The 27,564-nt window shown below is 39.2% G+C and overlaps 1 protein-coding gene across 3 annotated transcripts in view; it reads left to right on the top strand.

The window, feature by feature from the left end:
- shroom3 (shroom family member 3) overlaps positions 1-27,564 on the top strand; it is a 400,329-nt gene that overhangs the window by 223,776 nt on the left and 148,989 nt on the right. Inside the window, exon 1 of one of the 3 annotated variants that reach the window (XM_048592686.1) lies at positions 1,831-2,009. The exons of the other annotated variants lie outside the window; for them this stretch is intronic. The gene's annotated coding sequence lies outside the window, so the exon portion shown is untranslated. Of the gene's footprint in view, positions 1-1,830; positions 2,010-27,564 lie in introns of those variants that run through there. 3 annotated transcript variants of the gene reach the window in all.

The raw sequence follows: 27,564 nt of genomic DNA, 5'->3' as shown, positions 1-27,564 counted from the left end.
GACTTACTTTGAGCAAAGGATTAAAATGTCTTAGGGAAGGATATTTATGTAATGGTTCTTAAAATGAAATAAGACAGGGTCCTAACTTGCATGGTATCTGTATAAGCAGTAGGACTTTTCTCACTCTTCTGAAGTGATTAATCTTGACGATGCCTCAGCAGAACACAATGGATTATTTTTGAGAGATGCTTAGACAAACTAATTACCAAGTCCCTGCTTGCAAACCCATTCATCATCTGTATCCATAATAAGGAAGCAGCTCAGTTTCTATTTGGATGATTTCAGCCAAAGTTGTATTTGTTTCCCTACATTGTTCTTAGTATTATTTTTTATCCATTGAGTGTGGGGCTTTTTCTCTCAGTTTCCATTGAATTATTGTGAAGCTGTGCAAGTTTCCTATGGCCCAGCAACTCAGAGATGAGAGATTTCCTTTTGGAGTGAATGAAGATTTCACATCATTGATTGATGGGGAAATGGTTCTTGGTGCATAGATTGGTTGATTAGCTATCCTAAAAATCAAACTTCACTGCAAGAGTTTCCGCAACTAAGTGCTGCATTCTAGTAAATAAATGAAGTTTAATTTTCTCTGATTAAAAAATAGATGTCTCTTTTGAAAATGGTGGATGAAACAGGTTTGCATTTTCACTGGTCATCTTGTCCTCTGTTCAAACAGTCAATGACCTTCTGTAGGCCTCAGCATTTCAGGTCATGAGAATCTTTGATTCTGAGAGGCATTCTAGCCAGGCCCAAACTTGATCACACCCAATCTCCCTAGACGTGGCTGTCTAATAGGGATCATTGGATGGCATTTGAGAGGTGGGCCCAAGGCTGTTTTACACCATTGCCAACCTGGGAACCCTGCCACAGATTACAGTGACTTACCGCCAAAGCCTCAGCTGTCTTTTATTTAATAAAGTAATTTAAATTCATCTCGTCATATGCCTTGCTTTTCTGCTCTCCAGTGATGTTGAAGTATATAACATACTGAGTGGCAATTGGAATAGAATCAGTTCACACAGAACAAGGCTATTTGGCCCTTTGTGCTGCGTTGGCCCTTTGAAAAAGCTATCCTTTTGGTGCTACATCCCTGCAATTTCTGCATAGCTCTGCAACTCCACTTCTTCCAAATAAATATCAAATAAATATTCAATCTGCGTCTACCACCCTTTCAGGTAATGTATTCCACATTGTTATATTCAAAGTATAGTTTATGATACGTGAAGTACAGTTTGTACGCCTGTTAGGTGTGTGATTTTGTTTCTAACTAGAGAAAGGCAGTGACTGAAAAGAAATTATTTGAGCAGAGACGTGACTGTTGGTCATAAGATACAACTGCTAATTTCAGCTTCAGAAATGTTCTCGTGTCATGTCTACGTTAATTGGTGAACATTCCTTGCGTTTCTGTGGAGAACATGAAATGACTCCCACTGCACCTCCCTTAGTTACACATGCCAGCAAAGAGAGGAACAGGTAGTGCTTATAGGTTCATGTGTGGAAGGGGTGGAGTCTTACTGCAGTGGAAAGAAAGCTCAAAGAAAGCTCTGGTGTTTTTACCAAGTCTTAAGAAGTGATTTAGATTAAACCTTTTCCTTAAACAGCCTGAAATCATTACAGTAATTACTTTATTTTGGCAGTGCGTGGGTGTTTTGCTAAATTCCCTGGGTGTCAGGTGTTATTTTGTTTCACACAGAAACTGGCAGTCAGTATATCAGAGCACGCTGACTTCATAGTTTCAGGTTAAGTTGGTTTTGATTGGTTTGCAGGAGGAAAGTAATTTGAGCCACCTTTCTATTTGTCTGTTGGACACTTCCTTCTGCAAGGTGCCCTCGTTGAGATCACTTGAGTCTTGCTTGCTTTAGGGAAGTCATTCTCATGTTGAAACGTAGTATTAATGCAGGCTCTTAAACTCCTTTGTTGGTTAATTATTGCTGGGAAGCCTGTGGTACTGGTCTACATGGAAGACGTACATCTCCCTGCATTTACTTGCTGATTTGTGTGCCATGCCTGAGGTATGTGCTCAACTGCATTTTTTTTTTGTTTTCTGCAACAAATACACAGGAGGAGCATTGATGCAAAGACCAGCGCTGACTAGTTCACTGTTTAGAATTAGATTTAGCCAGGTTGCTTTATGTTTTATCTTGCGTGTACTCTCCAACTTTTCATATATTTATGGAAATTGCTTTCCCTTTGGTCAGCCTTATTCACAAGAAACTATTCGAGTTCTCTGAAAGTAAAGTCTTTTTTTTATTATAAGTTGATTTGTTTACTATTTCCTCTGCCACTGAGTCATTACTTGTAGATGGAAGGAAAGTGCAGGCAATCACATATAGATCTATTGAAAGCACTAACCATCCTGTTACTCAGTACATGAGAACAGCCTGGAGTGATTCCTCGGATGTTTCATACTATGCTTAGCAAGGCTTTCGATGTACTTTGCCCAAAAGGCCAGAAAGTAACAAATTCTTCAGGCCACAACTACAGCAAAAACAAAATATCTTGTTCACACATTATGGCAGGAACAGTTTGAAACTCTTCTGATGGTCGGGAACCTTTTAATACTGTACTTAGTGTTAGAATTGTGTAGCACAGAATGAGGTCATTTGGACCATTAAGCATCTACTGGCTCTTTGGAAGAGCTATCAAATTAGTCCCAGTTTCTTGCATTATCCCCAAAGCCATGCAAATGTTATCTTTTAGATTGAATTTTGGTGCACACTAAGAATTTGTAAAGAGATATGGACAAGTTCGGTGAGTGGGAAGAATATGACAGATGGAACACAATGTGGCAAGGTGTGAAGTTGCCCATTTTATATGAAAAATTTAAAAAAACATTTTTCATATGGTGTGAGATTGGGAAATGTCTGCATCAAGATGAACCTTGGATATGAATCACAGAAATGTAACATATCAGAATGTAAGCAATTTGGAAGGCTCATGATCATTTAGCTTTTGTTGCAAAGTGGTAGACATATAGGAATAAATAAATACTATGACAATTATTCAGGATATTGACGAGGCCACAGCAGAAACTGCACACATGGGTCTGGGCTCCAATACCAAGGAAAGATGTACTTACGCTACAGAGAGTGCAACAGAAGTTCACTACGTTCCTTCCAAACATAAGGCTGATTTGAGTTACCCTGTATTCCCTGGAATTTAGGTGAATGAGAGTTGATCTAGTTGAAATGCAGTGTATAACAGTCTTCAGAGTCCTGGTAGGTTAGAAACTGAGAGAATGTTTCCCCGGTTAAGGAACCTGTAGTTTTGGCCTGGATTTTGGAAGAGCTGTAGTGGCAAGAACGAAGGCAGGTGAGTCTACACTCCTCCACTGCTGCCAACTTGTCAGTTTGTTGGCATGTTCCCACCTTGATCACTTTGAAGAATCTGGTTATGGGCTGGGGAGGGGTAGGGTGGGGTTGGTGACTGCTACTCATCTGCAAGTGCGAGGAACCAATTCTATATCTAAAAGGACCCACCAGGGCCACGGTGCAGACACCCAATGGAATTTTCCAGTCAACAATTGGGACTGTAGCAATATGGGGTAGTTTGGGAAGGTGGCAAGTTGAAATAGAGTGGCAGTTGTGATCTTGTTAACAGATGGTGCAGGTTTACATGGCCTATTCCAGTTCTTATTCACTATCATCTTGCAATCAGGTGATTATCCAATTCTCCTTTGAATCTACTGCCACCGCTGTCTCAGCACATTCCAGATCATAGCGACTCTCTAAACAAAATAATTGTCTCATCCACCCCTCCACCAATTCTGCCCACCGCATCGGCTGCACCTGTTTTGCTTTTGACTTAAATCTGTATTCTTTGTTTTTCAACCCTTCTGCCAGTGCAAATAGTTCCTGCTTGCTAACTTTCCTGGTCTCAACACAAAGTGAAACCTCTAATCCTTGATATCATTTTAATAAATGTCCTCTGCAGCCTTTCCACATCCTTGATATCCTTCTTTTAAGTGTGGTGCATTAATCAGACTCATTAATCCTGCTGAGGCTTAACCAGAAGTTGATAAATGTGTAGCAATATTCTGTACTTAAGGTTAATACAGTTTCACAATTCGCTCCCCACTCCCCCGACAAAAAAAAATCTGTGATCAGTTGACCTGGTGGATTAATGCCCCATTTTAATCCAGCAAAAAACACTGTCCACCATTCAGCATGGAAGACTTTGTGATTTAAGTGGACATACACACAGTTATTTTAGTTTTTAATCTAATGTTTCAGTGTATGGACTCAATCAGATGAAATGGTTTGAGTTACGCTCTCTTGAGACTCTTTCCAGGGCCTACAATTTCAGAAGTCATAAACACAGAAACAGAATGAAAATAGTACAAGACATCATTTCTTTGTATTGCATTCAGTCTTAATTTTGAGTAATTTTAAGAATGTTGTTATTATATTGAGGTCATTTAAACTATCCAGGTTTGTTTTTTGATGTCCTATGTGACTATGTTTACTGCTTTATAGTTAATGCTGTCCCCCCTATTCAAATAGCACTTTCTCAACAAATCATTATTTCCAGAAGCAAAATGTTTAGCAAGAGAACAACAGTATAACTTTATTATAATTTCAACAATGCAAACAATTGCAAGTACACTAGTGTTGGCAATTTGCAGTTAAAAATGGGAATTCAACTTTGTCTTTAAGGATGGTCTCCGAGGTCCAGTTAAGTCCCAAGTATTAATTAGGCCATCAACAGATGGAATTCTTATGAGGTTGCTCCGGTGGCAACTAACAAAAAGTGCCTGCTGTTACTTAGACTCTCCCTCACCCATTTAATCTGCAATGCAAATTGTCAGAATACGAAAAAGCAAAGGCAAGTAAAATTGAATTGAGAGAAGAAAATAAAGTCAAGAAAGAAAATGTAAATAAAAGTAATTTTAGCTGTGGGAATCATGGGCCTCCAGTCTACACTGGACATCAATCAGGACTGTGACAACAGTGGATGTCAATCCTAGCGTGGCCCATAGACGTTAAAAGTCTCTGAACATTTTCTAACCTGGGACAATTTATGGCAATGGAAAACTGGTCTCTGTTTACAAAATAGAGAAATGGGTTAGACTAGTTAAAAATTAATTGCTTCAGTTGAAACAATCATGCCACTGTATTCCCCAAAGGATATCCGCTGTGATTTCACCATCCATTTCAACTCAAATGTGAACTTTCACTGAGTTCACTGCCTTCCTATCCTCCTTTAATCCCTCTCTCCATATCATCTCTTCTCCCTCGTTCACAACCTCCCCACTTACCTTCTCATTTCACATGGTCTTTCTACTTCTAATGTGTTAATCTCTGATGAAGCCATTTCTGATCATTACCTTGCATCTTTCTCCACTCACATCCACATCTCCCTCCAAATTCACCTTCCTCTGTGCATCACCCTGGGAAGAAAAATCCTGTCAATTCATTTACAGCCACCTTGTTGAAATCCCAATTATCTAATCTTTGATCCCCTTTCACCATAATATTTCTGCAGCTACTGATTTGTTTTATCACACTCACATCTCCAACTTTGATGTCCTAGTCCCCAATAAGAACATCATTCATTGTTGACAGAGATAACACAGTGTGGAGCTGGAGGAACACAGCAGACCAGGCAGCATCAGAGGAACAGGAAAGTTGACGTTTTGGGTTGGGACCCATCTTCATTTTCTGAAGAAGGTCCCAACCTGAAATATCAACTTTCTTGCACCTCTGATGCTGCCTAGTCTGCCGTGTTCCTCCAGCTCCACATTGTGTTGTCTCTGACTCCAGCATCAGCAGTTCTTGCTATCATTCACTGTTGCCCTGGCATGACCATCGGTGCTACTCACTTCAAGAATGCAGATGTGACTGAGTACAATGGACAACTGTTTTAGTTACCCACTGCCGGAAACACACACAACACAATCAGTTCAACTGTCAAATTTGTGTCAAATTTGCCCAGTATGGGTCTAGGCCCAAAACATCAGCTTTCCTCCTCCTCTGATGCTGCTTGGCCTGCTGTGTTCATCCAGCTCTACACCTTGTTATCTCAGATTCTCAGCATCTGCAGTTCCTACTATCTCTTCCAGCAAACCCTGTTACCTTTTCTCTACTGCACCACATTTTATTAAACCTCTGCCTCCTCCAGCCTCACCTCCAACAACCAGTGCTAGGAGTATATTTACTGCTTTATTCCTAAATTGAGATTATCCTGTCAACTACCTCTGTCACCGTCCTTCCATCCTCAATCCCTGCATGCACCCCCTCCTCGCCATACAGAGCTTGCATTTTCTCTAGCTCTCTGCTGTCAATCTTAATGTCCTCCCCAAGTTCAACTTGCCCATGAGAGCCAGGTCCAGCTTTCTTGAACCTCACCACATTGAACTATTAACCATCTAGTCCTGCTAAGATATTTGTGTGAGTGCGTGGCTGTGAAGCAGGCTGGAAAGTAGCATTGAGACCTTGTTCTGTATTAAATACGGATCATGAGCAGACACGCAAAATAATATAAAGGTACCACAGGTTGAAGAATTGGATGTGCACAACAACAAATTTTGCAGAGAATGTTGGACCAGGCTCCCTTCCTGATTCTGGGGTTACTTTTTATTGTTATCATTTTATCCTGTTAGGGTGTTTTCCCTCTCGACTTCAAATCCAGCATCATCACTCCTGAAAAAAATCACCCCTTCATCCTTCTTTTCTTTCAAAAAACTGCCCAGTCTTCAACCCGTTTGCGTTCCAAAGGCCTTGAACATGATATTATCTCCCAAATCTCTGCTTATTCACCCCAGAGATTCACAATGGAATCTCTCCATCAGGTTTCTACTCCTACAATAGTTCTTACCAAAGTCACAAATGACAGACAAGGTGAGGAATGTCTTTCCATCATTCCTAAACCTAATTGTGGAATCCTTTTCCAACCTTATTTATCCATTCGTAGCCAAAACATTCAAGGACAATGAATCTAGACTTTTTTAAATTAATCTATTCAGACATATTATGACACATCTCTGTAGCAAGTGGGACTTGAACCCAAATGTCCTGGTCTAGAGGCAGGGACACTACCACTGCACCACAAGAGTCTCATCAGCACAATGAAAAGATTGGGAAATGAACTGGAAAGGTTGGAAAGGAGGAAGAATAAGAGTGAGTGAGTTCAATGTCAAATTGGGCTCAAAAGGAGAAACAAAGATAAGGAAAGAAACAATGGATTAAAACAGGAAGAAAAAAGAAAAACTGTAAAAATTTGAATCTTATCATTCTTAAAATCTCCTTGAATAATTCAAACCTAATGGAATGGAATTTCACACTTATAATGATTTCTTTTTAGGTGAGAGGTTAATTAGCAGTCATTAACCATTATTCCTTGGTTTAGAATCATAGAATCCTTACAGTGTGAAAGCAGGCCATTCGGCCCATCAAATCCACAGCGACCCCTCCAAAGAGCTTCCCACCCAGACCCAGACCCAGTCCCCTACCCTATTCCTGTAGCCTTGCATTTCCCAGTACTAATCCACCTAATGTGCACATCTTTGGACTGTGCGAGGAAACAGGAATATCCAGAAGAAACTCACACAGACACAGGGAGAATGTTCAATCTCCACACAAACAGTAGTCTAAGGGTGGAATTGAACCTGGGTCACTGGCGCTGTGAGGCAGCAGTGCTAACTACTGAGCCACTGTGCCACCCTAATTTATGCAATTAATTATGCAAATTTGTTTTCTGTGGTGAATTTAATGGACAATTTTTTTGTGCAAATGGAGCAACCTCCTGAAACTCATAGGAAAGCTAAGTGTGAGATGCCATTTTCACAAAGCTAATGGTGGAATGTTCTAAACAACCAATAACCCCCAGTGGTTCTCATTTCATGAGATGTCTTCCTTGCCTCATGTCGCTGGTCAATTTGCATGTTTATAATTACATGTGTCATTTATTCACTTTTTTCTCAGCAAAAGTTGGCCCCTTCTATGTATAGCCAAACCAACTCTCAGGTTAAAAATATAAGGGCATTAAAAGCATCCTTCACTTAACTTGATAATATCTCTTCTGAATTTAGGAATTCAGTTATAAATTTTTTCAGTTGATAGCCAAAAAAATACCCTTTCAAAACAGCAGTCTCACAAAGTATTGGCAAGGGATTGGAGACAGCAAGGTTCAAATTCTCATAGAAGGAATTTCTATAAAGTGTCATCCAGGGAATTGTATCGTACTTTAATAAGAGGCCAGGGTGTAGCTCAATGCGGGTAAATTGTCTTGGAAACAGGGTGCACAGCAGTGAAACTTCAACTTGAGGCATGTGAAGAATGCTACTGGCATGCTTGAGTGGAGGACTTCAGAGCAGATCCCCCTGAACAAAGCTCACTACCATCTGTTGTTATCCGTATAACCTCATGGCAACAGCCTTTCTGGAATGAGTTCATTTTGAGCAAAGTTACTTAGAATAGACAGCAGATGACTGGAGCATTCAGCATCACTGTAACGCATTAAAAAGAAAGCAAGCTTAATTTAATATATTCTAATAGGAAAGCCAGAGCAACACTGCCTATATTTTCCCCCCTGCATTGTGCACACCCCTCTTGAATACATGCTGGAGTATACAGAGATTTTTGTTTGCTGGCTATTGGTATCCAGTCTTTCTATATCTTTGACGCTGGACTTTCACGGGCTCTTTGTTCCTCAAAGGAGAAGCCAATCTTGTTATTCAGCACCACATATGTACATTAGTTGCATGGCTATGTAGAAAGAGAAGGAATGTGGAAGTACCTCTTTCAAAGAGCTGGCACAGTCTCATTGGCCAAATGGCCTCAGTCTGAACTACAGGATTCTTTAATTCTGCAAATACAAATAAAGTTGAGAGCCCTTGACTAGCTTTCACTCTTTTTATTCTTCTCCCAAATGTAGAAACACAGGCCAGTTGTCATATCTCTACTAGTTGCCTTGCTAACAGCTAAGTGAGTCAATGTCAGCACAGTGGGGAGTTCTGAAGCAGATTCGGTTCCTGAAATAAGATACAGTGAAAAGTACCCAATGCCAGCCATTATGTCAGCCTCTGCTGCAAATTCACATGCCTGCAAGCATTCTACCCAGTGTGTGTGAGCTGTCACAGAGAAAGCTTTTTATCCCTTCAATTTCTATTATGACTCATAATCATTTCTTGCTAGGTTTGGCAAATTGTCTTATCAGAAAAAAATAGCCCTTTGATAATGTGGAAGTTGCCATAAAAGACTTTACTTTAAGTTGACCAAATGTACTGCCACAAAGACAGATTTTAGGAGTAGATATTAGAATTAAAAGCTCTCCTGCTGCTACTCTTTAAAGATTCTTTTGGCAAGACTTAGTTTTTGAGAGAAGAAAGCACTGAATAATAAAACTAATCAAATGTAATAATGAGCCCATGTTAAATGAGCTTTAAAGAGTTGATTGTGTTGGTGGAAATATAGATTATATAATCATGTCTCCACTTGCACACACATATAAACTTTACCTCTGCCATCTGCTGAGCCCTATCTCAAGATTTAACATTCCAGTGCAACACTAAGCTATGGACGCTGGAACCATATTTCAGATGTGAGATCTTAAATTAAAGCGCCTTCTCTGCACATAAATGATTCTATGGCACTGAGTCAATAAAGAGAAGGAAAGTTATCCGTCTCCAATGCCTTGGTTAATATTTTGCCAGCAATCTGTATAACTAAACTAGATTATGTGGCCATTATCACGTTTTTTTTGTGAGAACATTTTGCATGCACATTAGCTGTGCTATTTCCTGCAGTGACATCACTTTGTAAGTACTTAATTGCCTGTAAAGAGCTTTGTTACAGACTGAAATTATGAAAGGTGCTATATAAATGCATGTTCTGCCTTTCTTAATTGCTTAAGTGCAGAATAATAACTCCTGTAATGTCAGATGGTGAACAACAATGAATCCAGAATAAATAAGGGAATTCTTCTCCCCTATGCCTTCAGCCATAAATTTGAGATACAAATGCTACTATTTTACATTTAATGATACGAAACGTTCAGGAAGCAGGCAGGGTAATGGGATTAAGTGGGTTGTCCATGTGGGAAAAATCTACTTGACAGATGTTACAGCCCAGAAACCCTCCTCCTGTACTGTAACACACTAGGGTTTGGTTTTATTGCAGTTACACCTCATCAATCTGTCATGTTAATCTAACAACCTTAATATTCACTTGAGATTTTTGCAGAATACAAGTATCCAGTTAGCATCAACACCCATAAATTTAGAATCTGGTCAATTAACATGAGTAATTTGTGTTCAACCTGCCCTGATCAGTGATATGATACTTGAAATTAGATAGTGCAGCACTCATAACCATGGCAGTCAGATATTTTACATTGAGATGTTTATTAATAACTGATGTCCATTGATGATTTTTGCTTTCATCTCTCTCAGCCACAAACATTGTGTGTGAGAGAGAGAGAAAGAAAGAAATACTCAAGAAAAACTGAATGTCAGCATTGTACAAACAAGAGAACAACACCTTAATGAGAGAAAATAAGGGACAACCATTGATCAGCATCTGACCATGAGATGGTGCTTGATGGAAAGAAAGATGAGAGAGCAATAACTGAAACCTGGATTCTTAGAGGAAATGATTCTATGAGGAAATCTTTGGAGTAGCTTTTTTACCAAGGCAGACCCTAGTTTGAATTAAATGGACGCCGACGAGAGTGGTGGGCGTGTGGAACGCGCTGCCGGCAGTGGTAGTGGAGTCAGATACATTAAGGACATTTAAGCGACTCTTGGATAAGTACATGGATGATAGTATAATGTAGGTTATGCAGGGTAGTTTGATCTTAGTAGGATAATAGGTCGGCACAACATCATGGGCCGAAGGGCCTGTATTGTGCTGTACTGTTCTCATGTTCTAAAACTTTCTAATTGCGTACCCGCTCCTCTGCTGATTTGTGTTACACAATATTGTATTAGCTTTTAATAGTGCTTAATGATACTTGTGAAAACTCCATAGGAAAACAATGAGGTCATTCAGTTCCTAAAGTCTGTTCTTCTGCTCAGCTAAACTGTGGCTGATCTGTACCTCAGCTCCATTTCTTCCCCTTTAGTTTCATAATCATGGAAAACTTTAACTTGCATGGGATTAATTACTAATTTTTAATTCCTAAATGAGCTACCTCTAATTTTAACCATTATCTCCCTTTGATCTGGATTTCCCTACCAGAGGAAATAGCTTCTCTGGGTTTACCCTACCAGATCCTTTTGCAGATTTTAAACACCTCAATCTGTTCATTTCTCCAGGTTCTAAAAACAAGGGACTATAAACCAAATTTATGCAACATGTTCTCGTAATTTGGTTTCGTTCTTCTCAATCTGTGTAGTTCTTCCTGCAATATATCTTACCGGAGGTTTAGTGCCCAAACTGAACATGATGCTCCAGATAGGGTCTTGTATACAACTAGAGCATCACTGCTTCATTTTTGAATTTCAAGTGACTTTAAATTAAAAACAGAAATTCATTAGCTCTTTTGATTAATTGTTCTGCCTGTGCACTGGCTTTAAGCGATTTCCATGAATGGACACATAAATCCTTTCAGTTCTTCATGTTTTTTGCTTGCTGCCTGTTAAGGAAATATTCCAAATCATCTTTTGCAGATCCTCATGCTTGTGCTTCCCCAGATTGATCATTAATTGCCACAGTTTGGCCCACTTATTTAGCCTTCCTGTGTGCCTTTATAAAGTCTTGCTCCTGTTCACACTCAGTACCATGCTTCCCAACTTAGTGTTAACAACAACTGTGGATACATAACTCGCTATTCAATCATCCACTTATATTACTGTATATGGTAAGGGTTTCAAGCCCCAGTACTGATTCTTGGGTTGTACCACTTGACATATTATGCCAAACAGAGAGCAAGTTCTTTATCCCACTTTCTCTCTCTTCCACCTTCATTTCTCCACGCACTTTTAATTTTGTCAACTTTGTAAACCTCTTATGCAGAATCTTCTGGAAACCCATATAAACAACACCTATAGACACTAACTATCCAGCATGCTAGCGGCTTTCTCAAAATATTTTTGAGTACAAAAGGAATTTTGACTTGTTTTTGGAACTTGTCATGCTATAAGTAACATTTGTGACCCTATTTAGTCAAAAGTGACATTCACAGCTAATGTAAACACACTGGGTTTTTTTTCTCTGCAAAGTGCTGGTCAACCTAACTAATTTTCTGACCTATGTCAGGAATGCAATTGCAATGAGAACATCCATTATCAATCACTAGACCGAGCAGCCATTTTGTTTTCTGACCATATGTGTTTTCCTCAAGATCAATGTTGCTCCAGTCTGCCTTGAAATGACAAATGTGCAACTGTTTAAATTATGCGGAAAGGAATAGCAGGTGGAATTTTACCAAATTAACTCTGAATGGAGTCATAGAGTCATTTGCAGCACAGACTCACGGGTGAAAAAGAATCCAGTCGTCATGGTTTAATCCAGGCATATCCAGCATATTGGGGAGTGAAATAAAAGGATTTCTGACTATTTGGAAGCCCTCAAAACCAAAACCTTGTCTTAGGGGAGATGGTGACATAGCAAGTAGCGTCAGTGAAGTAATAATCCAGGGGTCTAGACTAACACTTCGAGAACATAGATTCACATCCCACTACAGCAGCTGATGGAACTTAAATTCAAAAATAAATCTGGAATTTTCCTTTACAAAGCTGGTCTCTGTAATGATTACCATGAAAACATCATCAATTGTTGTAAAAACCCATCTGGTTCTCTATGCCCTTTAGGAGAGAAACCTGAAAGCCTGACCTGGTCCGACCTACATTTGACTTCAAACCTATGGCAACATGGTTGACTCTTCACTTCCCACTGAAATGGCCTAGCAAGCTGTTTATTTTAAGGTCAATTAGGAATGGGCAACAAATGCTGGTTTTATTGAAGAATAATAAACAACTTGGGATTCAGAGATTGGTTACAAATATTAGCAAAATTTAATAAATTCACTAATTCTTCGAAGTGATGTGCTGCATAAATTTGAATTGGCAGATGGGCCACAATAACAAAGAATGTTTATACCACTTATAGCTATTTGTCACCTCGGCCCAGTAGGTAAATAGGTGCACCTTGTTGGTGTGATGTCTTTTTTGATCTCCTTGAGATCAAGGCTTCAGGATTTGCAGCTGGAATTTTCCAAGAAATAGTATAACATTCTGTTTTCAGTGGTGACTGTGGCAGCAGGTCTGTCTAATAGTTATTGTATCCTTGAAACTTTCTAAATGGAACATCAGGCACAAGTCATGAATCAAGTATTACCAACCACATAATTGACAAAAACCAAATACAAGAGATCGTATGCCCTGACAATGCACACTGACTTAAGAGGGTTAATGCATGCATGACTGAATTATGATCTGGTAATATCTGGTTACCCCACTGCCATAAAGGTTAACATTTTGTGCAGTATTTCATGCACATTGCAGTTTTAATCTTTCGGATGCTTTGACCACTTAAATGCCCCTTGTGTCAGTGTATCTTACAGAAATGAGGCATTTAATAGACAAACACGATCTGAGTAGTGCTGTTTTCTTGGCATTACCCATCTATATTTTTCACTATCAAATTGCTCCCCGCTGTTTTCTAAAGCTATTGATTCCTTGCACATGTTTCACAGGTAATCTCCATTATCTTGCTGAATAACCATTCTTCATGAGCATACCTAGACAGCAAATATTGACCGAATCTTCTATCTCTGGAGGAGGTGGAATCCCCACAGTGCTGTTTTTTTTTTGTCTGGCATCCACTGAAGCAGCCACTGCACATCAAAGCAAGGAAAGGTCTAGCCTATACTTGGACTATGTCCGTTCTTGGTTCTTTCTTAAGTTGTGGTTAAACGAAAGCTATCCCCGGCTCCATCAGTTTCCCTTCCCTGTTTGCTGTGATTCCCTCTTACAGTAAGAATATTGTGGGAAGTAATCACAAAAGGTATCTGTAAAAGAACAGGAAATTGAAGAGCGACAGGAATGTGAGGTAATCCAAGAGAGGGAGAAGAGAAACACGATTAGAGAGACATTTCTTTATAAAAGGAAGGATGAAAATGTATGTGACGAAGCGAGCACAAAGGTCACCTACTTCTACCTCTGTAGCATTGACAATCTCCCCCCCCAGACTCAGTTCACTCACTGCTGAAATTCTCGACCGTGCTGTTGTTAGATCCATGCTCAGTTACTTCAGTGCTTTCATTGCCAGCATCCTATCTTCCACTCTTAACAGTCTTAAGATCATTAAAGCTTTGCTGCCCAAGTCTCAAACTGCACCAAATTCCACCCATCAATAACCCAGATGTCTCCTGATTTATATGAGCTTCCAATTGGCTCAAACTGAAGTTCAAATTTCCTTCATTCAAAGTTTTCTATGCCCAAGTCTTTCCTATCTCTGAAACCGCTTTTTGTCCTTAATCCTTCTAACAACGTTGCATCTCTGCAACTTTGGCCATTTATATATTCTCCATTCCCTTCATTCAGTCATCGTGGTTCCAGTTCTGGAAATTTGTCTCTAAGCGGGTCCCGCTCTGCTGAAGACACTTCTTCAAACCTGTCTCTACTATGAAGTATTTCATCATTTGTCTCAATATTTTCTTTTTTTTGGTGACAACCTTTCTCTCATTATAATCCATGAAGTGTCTTGGGACATTTCCCTTTCTTAAAGACACGTAGAAATGAAATTTTCTGCCCATATTGCTCATAAACAGAAATGAAGAACATTTTTACTGATATACCATGCCTTAGAGAAATTGGACAGAATGAGTCTGTTGCATTGAACCAGCACAAAACAGTGGGAGACCATTTGAATCAGGCCATTTTAGTAATAAATGCAGATGAACATAAATAGTTGTGTACAAACCTTCAACAAGAGATCATAGGATGGCAGTCAGGGCTGAAGCTTGCTGGTCTTTCGCCCTCTGCAAATTGCACTTCCCCACTCCTTTTGGAAGGTGCTGAGGTAAAGAGGGTGAAGGTCAGCTATGGCTGAAATCAATGAAACATGCAAGAAAAACTGCAGAGGCTTGTCTGCCAGTTAAGGATCTTTTATCACGGGAGAAATTTATGCTGCTGTACCTCTGTCAATGAACCTTTATTAAAACCATGTAGCAAGTTTACTTTTTGGGTAATGAATTAAAAACTGAAAGTGTTGAAAATCGAATTAATACCAAATTAAATCTTCCTTCCCCATCAATGTAGATTTGAAGTCATTAAAATCATTCCAATTATGAGGGAGTTATTCTTTGCAACATTAAAATTGCACTCATTTAGACAATAAAAGACAAGTGAGGACAAGTACATGCAGGTCGTTTTTAGTAATGGTGTGTGAAAGAGTACAATTTTGCACAAGCAAGAAATTACAAAATCTTATTTTTTTGTGTGGCTTTACCTGTAGAACATTAAATTATACCCCTTTCTAAAGGTAGGTATTTTGAAAGTTCAAAAAAAAGACATGTTGTGCAATTAAATTCAGTTCACAATGTGCAGAATTTGAGAGGCTGCCTTTAATTTCAAACTAGGCAGGTATGCCAAGGGGACTTCAAAGAATGTTTGCATTACAGAAAGTAACTATACCCGAGGGAGCATTGATGTAGAGGGCACTACAAGAAGCAGACATGCTAACAGAGAAAAAGTAGCTTTACTGTGAAGCTTTTGATAGCATTCCATTTCTTACCTTCAGTAGTTGGAATGTTATTTATTTTGTTATAATTTAGTTTGCAAGAGGCAAAGATTAAAGTGATAAAAATCAGTAGAGTTGAGCGGTGCGGTACTTGCATTAATCTTCCCTGCTAAGTGCATGAGGGTTTTGCACAACATGTTTGCTTGGTAATGGTGGAAGTTAACATTTTCTGACTGAATTATTTAAGTTCAATGAGGCAAAGACTGTGCAGAGTATATTTTGAATTCTTTGAACTACTTGGCTGTGTGATTTCTTGATTCAAGATCTTCATTAATTTAAAATATTTATATCAAATGGATCATTGAATTGTTTATAGTGCAAGAGATACATTCACATCAGGATTTGCATATCCATGCAGCTGATCTCAGTGCAACCCTGTAGCAAGGAGGAGAATACCCAAGTACACTGCTCCACATTCTCATCCTAACCATGCTAAATAGCGCATGCATGATTTCTCTGAAGTGAATAAAAAAAACTTACCCATTTTGATAGTAAAACAAGTGGAAAAATTAATCTTTAATCATCCGCTCCTATTGTTGTATCTCAGATTCAAAAAAAAGCAATCTTATTATCTCTCTTAAAATAATAACTCGCTGTACGATCTGCTGTATAACTTGCTTCCTATTTTTATGGTGACTATTTATTAGCCATAAAACCATTGGAGGTGAAGAGCGGGTTTAGCACTTTTATTCTCCCTTCCCCCTGCTCAGTCAAAACTAGAACAATTGGCAGCCAATCCACTTGGAGTTATCATTATGTGCCGCCTAGTGCCAGGCCAACGGGTAAATTATCCTTTATATAGGGGAGCAAAGCGAATATTTAAAGAGGTGAGAGAAGCCAGTAACAATTAACAAGCAAAGCAAAGATTGAACTACAACTCGAGATATGCTCTTTTAAGACTTGTGTGTTGATGTGGAAGGAAATGACCTCACCCACTTGCCTAATAGCAAACAACATTGATGAGAATCTATTAACTTTGTAGAAGCCACACTTCTTCACAATGTCCTTGAAAACACTGTAAAATTACATTTGCATGCTGCAGGCACAGTTGAAGTCACCATTAATCTAAATTGTCAGTTTGATCTTTCAAAGCTGGTTGAAAAGAAAAATACCTGTGTAAGCTGATCAGAGCATTTTGCAGCTGTGAAGATGTCTTGCTCTGCACAGGGTCTGTTATCTTCCAGCCTCAAGACTGTCATCTCATAAAATGATTCCCGTATCAGCTTTCTGGGAACGGCGGTGTCTACACAGTTATCCACCGGGGGTGAGATTTTCACAATGTGCAAGGAGAGGTGTCACTTACATTTTGTAAATCAGAATTCAAAAAGTGCATGCAATGGCAGTTTGCTTCTCACTTGATGGTAGCAATGTATTAATTGTATAAATTAGTAATAGAAATAAACTTCCTCAATTAAGACTCTGGGTCATCTTTTCTAGCAGCTTTAAAAAGATATGTGTGTTGATGGTTTTGTTCCAGCAAATCTGTGTATTTTCTAGAATAAATTTGTTGATCTTTAAATGTCCTGACGATGCCAGGCCTTTGAAGAATGTAATTTTGGTGGACTTTAAAGAAGTAAAAGCTGTCTATGGTTGCTGTCTCAATGCAAGCTCAATGACTGTGCATTTATACTATTCAAATATCATAACATAACAAAGGTGTTGCCATGGCACTTGCGCATGACATTATAGAAATGCAAATTACACTAACCTCGAACAACTGTTTCTTTCTCAGTAATGATACTCAATTTAAACAAACTTTTTTTATATTTTGTGTCTAAGAAATATCTCAAAAGTAATTAACTTTGAATGAATTACTTTAAAACAGTGAATGTTGCCATAAAGGGAATTTGGCAGCCATTTTGTAAACAGTAAGATCCCACAAACAGCAATGCAATGAATCAGCAATCAGCTTGTTCAAAGTGGTGTTGGGTGAAGTCAAAATAATTCTTGGTACATCAGGGGAGCTCACTGTTTTTCAGTTGTAACCAAACATCATGCTCACTGAGCAGGTAGGCCCTCAGTTCAATATTTTATCATGCAGGTCTGGGTTGTCTCTGGAGACCTTTGAGATTTCCCTTGAAGAGGACAGTTGGTGGTTTATCACCATGAGATATTATGCCTAGTCAGCACACTTGTAAATGGTGACCATGTGCCATTAATTTCCATATATTTCAAAATGCCAATACAAACAGACCTTGGTCTTCTGTTTAGAATTTATCCAGCAATGAGGTTGCTATACTTAGAACAATATTTTCTGAACCTCATACTCACACAGTTCAAACTGGGCTGTAGTCAACCTTCAAGTATATTCACAAAGACTGATTTGCCTTGACTTTGTGAGTCAGATTTACCAGAGTTGACACTAGGATGTTACCAATGGGCCTTATTGTGGACATTCCTCACCCAGTGAAAAGCAAATGAAATTTCAATATGAATATTAGAACAACTATTCGTAATAATAGCAACACTTACTGTTGTACCACCAATGTTTTATTAACGGAGCCACGTTCATGAGTCCTTGCTAATTTCTCCAGGGTGTTGAGACTAAGACTACCACACTGACCAAGATCAGTTAACCTCTCACATATCAGTGATTGAACTTGGAACTTTCCTGATCTGTGTGCTTACTTATTTGAGCTATCGAGGGAGACAGAGACCTCCTTTCTTAAAAGTCTGCTCTGAAAAAAGGTGCAACCAGCTCTACAACTACAAATAATATTTTTAATAGCAAGTTGTAAGTAGTTCATATCAGTTTCAAGAGATGATCCCAGTTCCCCATCCTGAGTTCTTAGTGTTAGCTGGGCAATGGAGGTGCCTGGAGACAAGATGGCAGCTTTAAGCCTTTTGTTAGGCAGATGATACCATTTTTATGCATCCTTTTTATAAGTTTTTTGGTGCGACAGTCTTCTGCAGCTGGTAATTTTTCTTGGACAGTGCTGTAGCAGCTGCCATTTTCTACACCTAAGGTGTTTCAGGCAGTTTTTGGCAGGGTGTAGAAGAGGTAATTCCACATCTGTAGTTTGAATTTGTGAGAAAGTGGCATCTGTATATTGGCCACTGCATCTCCATGGCAAAATTCTGTTCTCTTAACCTGAACATAGAATCATAGTTTCACAAAAATGTGGGCATGTGATTGACGCTGTATAATGTACTGGGCAAACTAAAAGGAAAAGTGCCTTTCTCTATAGCCAGAAAGTGCACCTCTTGAAAGTGGCTGGAGGTAATTAAACAGACTGGTTCCGTTTATGGTGCATTCAGTAATTAACATTAAGACAAGTTAATGTTAGAACTGTAAAAATGTAAATGTCATTGCAGCCCATTGGAGGAGATGAATGATCCTCTTGAGACTATTCTGAACTCACACCTCTAATAAAAATGATATATTTCTTACCCTATCCTTTGACACCTTACTCCTCCAAGACCACAAACTCTTTCGTGCAAAAATCATCCCCCTCCCCCCATCTCCCAATCCCACTAACAGCTACAATCTACAGTTAACTGGCCTAAAATCCTAAATAATGCAACATCGGCTCAGAGGTTTTTTTTAGTTGACATTATTGTTGCTTGCCACAGTGAAAAATCTTTGTGATTGGTCACTGGAGCAATTTCTGTGCATGACCCTGCCTTGTTCAGTTTAGTTGGTACTTGCTCAATGGCAAATTCTAAGCTTCAGGACATTCTTCATAATTAATTTTGATGTGCTGCCAGTAATCTCGGTGATGAGGGGCACTGACTTTAAATAATGTGCAGGCTTTAGTGCAGGCCTGATATAAATTCCTGGGTAAAAGGAATTCTTCTGCAACTATTTCAAATAGAGTGAAATAGCAAAGGCTGTGGCCAACCGTGCTCCATTTGAAGTAGAAAAATAAAGTCTTCAGATTTTTGTGCTTCATGCGAAATATAACTATTTATCAATAGAAAATGAATTTTCCTTTGGACCAATAAGTACTAATCTCTTTTTTTTACAGTTACTGCTAGATTGATGTAAATTCATCAAATAATGCTTTTCAATTGGGTTGAAGCTGACCATTGGAAATGAATGTGGTGTACTCTGCCAAATTTAGGACAATTTAGTTGGACTGGAACTAAGTATTTGAATAAATTGGTGTCAATGCCTCTCTGTTCTGTTTTTTTTTGTTACTAGGAAATAGACACTGCTCTTTGAATGCCTTTGATTTATTAACTTTCTTTTTTCCCCTTGAATTAGCAGCAGCATTGGTTCTGTGCAAAGCAAAGGTTTTATTTTAGGCATGATGCCTGCACCTTCTGTAAAACAAGGTTACTAGTACATGAAATTAGTAATTTCATAGTTTAATTGAAGAGCCCCAATGAAGTGAATTATTCAGTAACTTCAAGTTCTGATTTATGTAATATTTCAAGGTAAGGAAATGCCTGAATGTATGGTGGAATGTTCAGTTGTAATTTTCAAAAGAGAACTAATACATACTTCAAGTGGAAAATGTATATGACTTTAGTGAAGAAATGGTAGAATGAAACTAATTGCATATTTCTTTGAAGAACTGGAACAGTCACACAGGATAGAGCAAATGGACTCCTTCTATATGTCATTGACTGAATGTTTGTAAGGAACATGTGTTTTCTTATTCTAAGAGTGTGGGACCTAAGTAAATAATTTAAGCTGCAAGGTTTTTTTGTGGGTTTAAAGGCAGCAAAGGTTATTTATGCTCACTCACGCATGTCAAAATTAATGAGTATTTCATTCACACACTCAAGGATGGGTACAGTTGAAATTATACTTTTACAGATTGTCATTATTGCAGTCTCTTTTCTGGCAGCCCTGTAGTTTCTTGGATAACTTCACTGCTTTATACTTGAAGAGATGGTTGAAGTTTCTTGTTGAATTTCTAGGAAGATTGTTCTTGGGACAACCTGAGTTTGAAGCAAATTAGAGGATCCTTCTTTCTGTTAGGATCTCCTGCTTTCAAGTTTTATCTTAATTTCCCTAACTGCTTAGATGGCAGGCCACAAGTTCAGTGGCTTTCTGATTGAACTTTGTCTGTAAATAATTTCTAGATGATTTTGAAAGCAGACAGAAAATATGGTTATCTCATTACATGACTTTTTACAAACTCAAAGTCCTTTTTCAAATAAGGAGTGTGTTTATGTTGATTGCATGCCCTGCGTTGTCATTTAGCACTGAGAATTTTAAGCAGTCAGTGTCTTTGTGTTTGAATGACTCATTCATTTTGGTGACATAGTCTTTTTTTATTGGGAAATTATTGATTCATACCTGAAATGTTGTTTTTGATCCGTCTTGAGACAAGAATTGGTTTTAATCCACAAAAGAAGTCAAGTGACCACCCCCCCCCACATTCCATGGACCGCCATCTTTTATGGTCTTTTACGTCCAGCTTTAAAATATAAACATTACTTTGAAGTTCAGAATATTTTGGGGCATGATATATGAAGGACATAGAATGAAATTGTGCTGTCCACAACCTCAGGACTTTTCTAAGTGTTTTATAACCAGTAAAATACTTCTCTAGTGTAGCCATTGTTCTCATGAAAGGAAAATGGCCAGCAATTTTGGGCATAGCAAGCTCCCACAAACTGCAGCATTACCCAATAATCTGTTTTTCAGTGACATGGAATGTTCTTCGTTGAATGAGCCATGGGATAGTTTCCATCTGCCTGAGAGGGCAACAGGATCCTCAGTTCAAGCCTTCAACCCTCTCACCCAAAACAAAGTATATTCACTAGTACAGACTTAGCTTCATGCACTGAAATGTCAGCCGAGGCTTTGTGCTAACATCTCTGATGTGGGCCTTGAACCCACAGTTCTCTGATCCAGGTGACAGGACGAAACTAAAGCAATGCTTTATCATGTCAGCATTAGGCAACAGCCTCCGGAATCAACATTTAGCTTTCTCGTTCATTTTTTTGTTGCCTGTAACATGTTGTTCTATTAAATGCTGTGCTGTTTGGAGAGGCACAGGAGTGATACGTTTATAATGCTGTCATCGGAGATGTGTTCCAGAGCCAGTAACTGGTTGAACTTGGAAGAAATGGTTGACCACATTTATACTTTGTATATTAACCAGCTGCCTGTCACTATTAGAGTTGGGTAAGGGGAAGGGAGATATGACGTTAGGGAAAAAGCAAACCCTACTCTTCACACTTTCATCCAAAGTTATGATTTTCTACTGCAGTATCTAAATCTTAAGGAAGGATGGCTGTAAAAATGAAAGTAAGTGTGTGTATTGTTGCATATATAGAATTTGTACATACAGCAAAATCTAACAAGTCAAATTACAGGACCACTGCTCCCAAGCTCAAGTTAAGTGGAACTTCAAGTTAGCTGAGGAGGGCTCTTGCAGGTTTTGCCAATGTGCTCTCGGTGCAAAAAAATGAAAATGCAGTAAAAATGACTTTATTTTACAACTTGTTCACACCTTATGATGGTCTTACCTAGTACAATTACACAAGGCGATTAGAAATGTTAGGAGTTAGCTGTGGAAAATCCCAACAATCTTATTCTGTTTAGTGCATTATCTATCTTCAGACAAGTTTGAATCTGCTCGAAGTGCCCTGTCACCAGTCTAGTTAACATCTTTTCCATGTTTTTGTGCTACAGTGCAAAATATCAGAACATCATTACTTCCTTTACAGGATCAGCTAGGGATGAGTGAGTGGCCATTCTTTGGCCTCCTCAGCCATATTTGCAGCTTTTCACAGGGAGATTTTGTTATCGAACGATGGCTTGCCTATGATTTTGCACTGTAGTATGGTTTAACTCCCCTTCAATAGGTTGGCATGGTCACATGACAAAGGGGCATGGGTTTGGCTAATCAGGAATGACCAATCCAGATCTTTGATTACTGTAGCCGGCTTTCCTATTGGATTTCCTATTTTGCTGGCAGGAATGACTGACAACTTCAACACAACCAGAGTTTCAGGTTATCCAATTTTGACTTATTGTATTTTACTGTGTCTTGAAAAGCTTGATTCAGTAGTAGTACTTTCTTCTCATTCAAGACATTATGATATCAATGCCTATTTCAGGACTAAATCATATCTTGGTGCGAAAGGGATTAAAGGTATGGATGAAAGCAGGAAGAGGATACTGAGTTGGATCATCAGCCATGATCCTATTGAGTGGTGGAGCAGGTTTGAAGGGCTGAATGGCCTATTCCTGTTCCTACTTTTCTATGTTTCTAGGTTGAAACTTCTGTTTGATACTGATGGAGTGTTCCATTTTGGGGAAGACCATGTTTTGGATGGGTTACTAATTCTATTCAGGTGGACATAAGCTAGTCCATGGTGTGTATTGAAGAAGTTCAGGATCTTTCCTAGTCAACAATTATTCCTCAACCACCACCTCCATAGTGAATTAAGTCATAATTTAACTTTTTGCAATCTTGCCCAAAAGAACAGCTTACTATTGGGCTGCCAGAATTAGTTTATGTTTCCACATAAGTCTTTAGCTATGCTTTTATAATGACAGTATCAGCAACAATTGATTGATTCTGCAGAATTCCTCCAGAAAGAAAATCTTTTGTGATAAACGTACCATTTTTGAACTATTCACATGGAGGCCACATGTTTGACATTCTGTTGTTTTGCACAATTGTACCAATTTCCAATTCCTATTTACCAATTTTCAATTAAGTCCTACTTATACACAGGAGACGCAGGCAGAAAGATTCATTTTGCTTTCAGTACAGCAAGAGATCAGAGTAATCAGGTCTTCCTTATCCTCTCTTTTCATCCCACCAGCCTGCATATTGAAAGGATCATCCTGCACCATTTCAGAGAACTCAATTTGAATGCCACCACCAAATACATATTTCCCTCACTCCGCAGCCTGCATTTCACAGGGAATGTTCCCTTTGGAACACCTTAGTCCATTCCTCGATGACGACCAACACCAACCACCTTCCCATGTAACCACAGTAGCCTCTTCACCTCTTCCCCGCTCAGCATCCTTTCCCCCCCAGCACCCCACTCTTCCCACTTCTTCATAAATGCTGTGCTCCACCACATTTCATGTCAGCTCTGATGAAGAGTCATTTAGACTCAAAACGTTAGCTTGCTGTATCTCCATGGATGCTGCCTGTTGAGATTTCCAGCATTTTTTGTTCAGTCCTAAGAGATGAGGTATTGTTAGTTCAGGGAAAGCTTTGTCAAATTTGTCAGCATTTTCCTCATGGTTAACTCCTGTCACCTGTACCTGGTTTTTAATAGATTTACAAAGTGAACAGAAATTAACTCTGTCTATGGCATTTACATATTAAAATTCTGAGAAAAATGGAACAATGTTATCATAAAGTGTACGGGCACTTGCTTTGTGTATGTGTTTTTTTTTGGCATGTTCAGTTGAATTTCTTCAATCAGAAATATCCCAGCAAGGGGTAAGCCAGGTGAAGGGTCTAGGCCCGAAACGTCAGCCTTCCTGCTCCTATGATGCTGCTTGGCCTGCTGTGTTCATCCAGCTCTACACCTTGTTATAACATATCACACTGACCTTTTGGGTGATCTGGTGAGTTGTAATATTTTTTCCTGTCATGATTATATCGTAAATTGTTTGTGTGGAATATTGATGGATCACACAGTTATAAACTGGAGAATTTTTTAGTAATGCTTTAGACAGAAATCTCAGTTGAGGGACTGTGCAGTTCACATGTATATTAGCGATTTACACATTAATCCATTAATATTAGAACATAAGAACATAAGAACTAGGAGCAGGAGTAGGCCATCTGCCCCCTTGAGCCTGCCCCACCATTTAATAAGATCATGGCTGATCTTTTTGAGACTCAGCTCCACTTACCCGCCCACTCACCGTAACCCTTAATTCCTTTACAGTTCAAAAATTTATCTAGCCTTGCCTTAAAAACGTTCAGCGAGGTGGCTTCAACTGCTTCACTGGGCAGGGAATTCCATAGATTCACAACCCTTTGGGTGAAGAAGTTCCTCCTGACCTCAGACCTGCATCTGCTTCCCTTTATTTTGAGGCGATGCCCTCTAGACCTAGTTTCACCTGCTAGCGGAAACAACCTCCCTGCCTCCACCTTATCTATTCCCTTCATAATCTTATATGTTTCTATAAGATCTCCCCTCATTCTTCTGAATTCCAATGAATATAATCCCAGTCTACTCAGTGTCTCCTCATAATCCAACCCTCTCAACTCTGGAATCAACCGAGTGAATCTCCTCTGCACCCCCTCCAGTGCTAGTATATTCCTTCTCAAGTAAGGAGACCAAAACTGCACACAGTACTCCAGGTGTGGCCTCACCAGGACCCTATACAGCTGCAGCATAGCCTCCCTGTTTTTAAACTCCATACCTCTAGCAATGTCAGACAAAATTCCATTTGCCTTTTTAATTACCTGCTGCACCTGCAATCCTACTTTTAGCCATTCATGCATAAAGACACCCAAGTCCCTCTGCACAGCAGCATGCTGCAATTTTTTACCATTTAAAACATAGTCCATTTTGCTGTTATTCCTACCAAAATAGATGACCTCACACTTATCAACATTGTACTCCATCTGCCAGACCTTTGCCCACTCACTTAGACTATCTATATCCCTCTGTAGACTTTCAGTGTCTTCCGCACACTTTGCTCTACCGCTCACCTTCGTGTCATCTGCAAATTTTGACACACCACACTTAGTCCCCAACTCCAAATCATCTATGTAAATTGTAAACAATTGCGGTCCCAACACTGATCCCTGAGGCATACCACTAGCCACTGACCGCCAACCAGAAAAACACCCATTTACCCCTACTCTTTGCTTTCTACTGGTCAACCAATCCTCTATCCATGCCAATACATTACATGTAATGCCGTGCAACTTAATCTTATGTAGCAGCCTTTGCTGCGGCACCTTGTCAAATGCCTTCTGGAAATCCAGATACACCACATCCACAGGTTCCCCATTGTCCACCACGCAAGTAATGTCCTCAAAGAATTCCACCAAATTAGTTAAACATGACCTACCCTTCATTAAACCATGCTGGGTGTTCCCAATGGGACAATTGATATCCAGATGTCTTGCTATTTCTTCCTTAATGATAGATTCAAGCATTTTCCCCACTACCGAAGTTAAGCTAACTGGCCTATAGTTACCTGCTTTTTATCTACTTCCTTTTTTAAACAGTGGCGTCACATTGGCTGTTTTCCAATCTGCAGGAACTACCCCAGAGTCCAGTGAATTCTGGTACATAATTACTAGTGCATTTGCTATTTCCCCCATCACCCCTTTTAGTACCCTGGGATGCATTTCATCAGGGCCAGGAGACTTGTCTACCTTTAGCCCCATTAGCTTGCCCAGCACTGCTTCCTTAGTGATAATGATAGTTTCCAGGTCCTCACCTGCTATAACCTTCTTGCCATTAGTTTTCGGCATGTTATTTGTGTCTTCCACTGTGAAGACTGACACGAAATAACTGTTTAATGTCTCAGCTATTTCCTCATTCCCAGTTATTAAATTGGCCTTCTCATCCTCTAAAGGACCAATATTTACCTTCGCCACTCTTTTACGATTTACATATTTATAGAAACTTTTGCTGCCTGTTTTTATATTCTGAGCTAGTTTACTCTCATAATCTATCTTACTTTTCTTTATAACTTTTTTTGTGGCTTTCTGTTGGCCTTTAAAGATTTCCCAGTCTACTAGTTTCCCACTAATCTTTGCTTTTTTGTATGTGTTTTTTTTCAGTCTGATACTTTCCTTTATGTCCTTAGACATCCATGGCTGGCTGTCTGTTTTCCTACAGTTCTTCCTTATCACTGGAATATACTTCTGCTGAGCACTGTGAAAAATCGTTTTGAAAGTCCTCCACTGTTCCTCAATTGACCCACCATAAAGTTTTTGCTCCCATTTTACCTTAGCTAGTTCCTCCCTCATCCCATCATAGCCTCCTTTGTTTAAGCACAGGACATTGGTACTGGATTTAACCTTCTCATGCTCCATCTGTATTTTAAATTTGACCATACTGTGATCGCTCCTTCCGAGAGGATCCCTAACTGTGAGATCCTTAATTATTCCCGTCTCATTTCACAGGACTAGATCTAGGATAGCTTGCTCCCTCGTAGGTTCCATTATATATTGTTCAAGGAAATTATCGCGGATGCATTCTATGAACCCCTCCTCAAGGCTGCTATGACCGACCTGGTTTGACCAATCGATATGTAGATTAAAATCCCCCATGATAATTGCTGTACCGTTTTTACATGCATTAGCTATTTCTATGTTTATTGCCCGCCCCACCACAATGTCACTATTTGGTGGCGTATAGACCACACCTATCAGTGACTATTTCTATTTGATAGAAATTTCTATTGAATGGAATGCTTCTGTTCAATAGAGGTGGAAATCAGTTCAGTGGGGATAGAATTAGCTGATTGTAAATCTGAGTGATTTTATTTCTGAGTTATCAAATAATTTGTTTATGGTCAACTGGGCGGAGGAAAGAATGTTTTATTGGATGGTATTCTGATGGTTTGTGAAATATGCCAATGAAGCACCAAACTCACATGACAGTTGATTAGTTACAAGCTGGGACATTCAAGCTGTTTCACCACCAGCAAAAGTCTTTTTTTTGTTCTCCTGTCCCACAGCAGTAACTTTGTGACTTCTACAACAAGCTTCATCAGACTTTTGCCAAAACCGCAGCAATGTTTTCAGTACAACGTGTTTACAGATCCTCTTTGTGAGCAGCTTGTTGTTTTATTGCTGCCCCAGTGCATAGTCAGCGTGAACAGCTTTTACTCCTGGCACTGGAGTAGATGTGGACTGTGTGCCCTCGTCTGAGATCAAATATTGTCGCAGTGCAAACCTCAAATAACTTTAATATCAAAGTATATTCCCCCAAACCCAGTGGAAGCAGCATGTCAGAAAATGAAATGCATTCAGTA

Source organism: Rhincodon typus, chromosome 1 (assembly GCF_021869965.1).
Source record: "Rhincodon typus isolate 14 chromosome 1, sRhiTyp1.1, whole genome shotgun sequence".
NCBI classification, from domain to species: domain Eukaryota; kingdom Metazoa; phylum Chordata; class Chondrichthyes; order Orectolobiformes; family Rhincodontidae; genus Rhincodon; species Rhincodon typus.
Note: the sequence above shows the minus strand (reverse complement) of the source record. Positions and strands in the feature narration are given on the sequence as shown.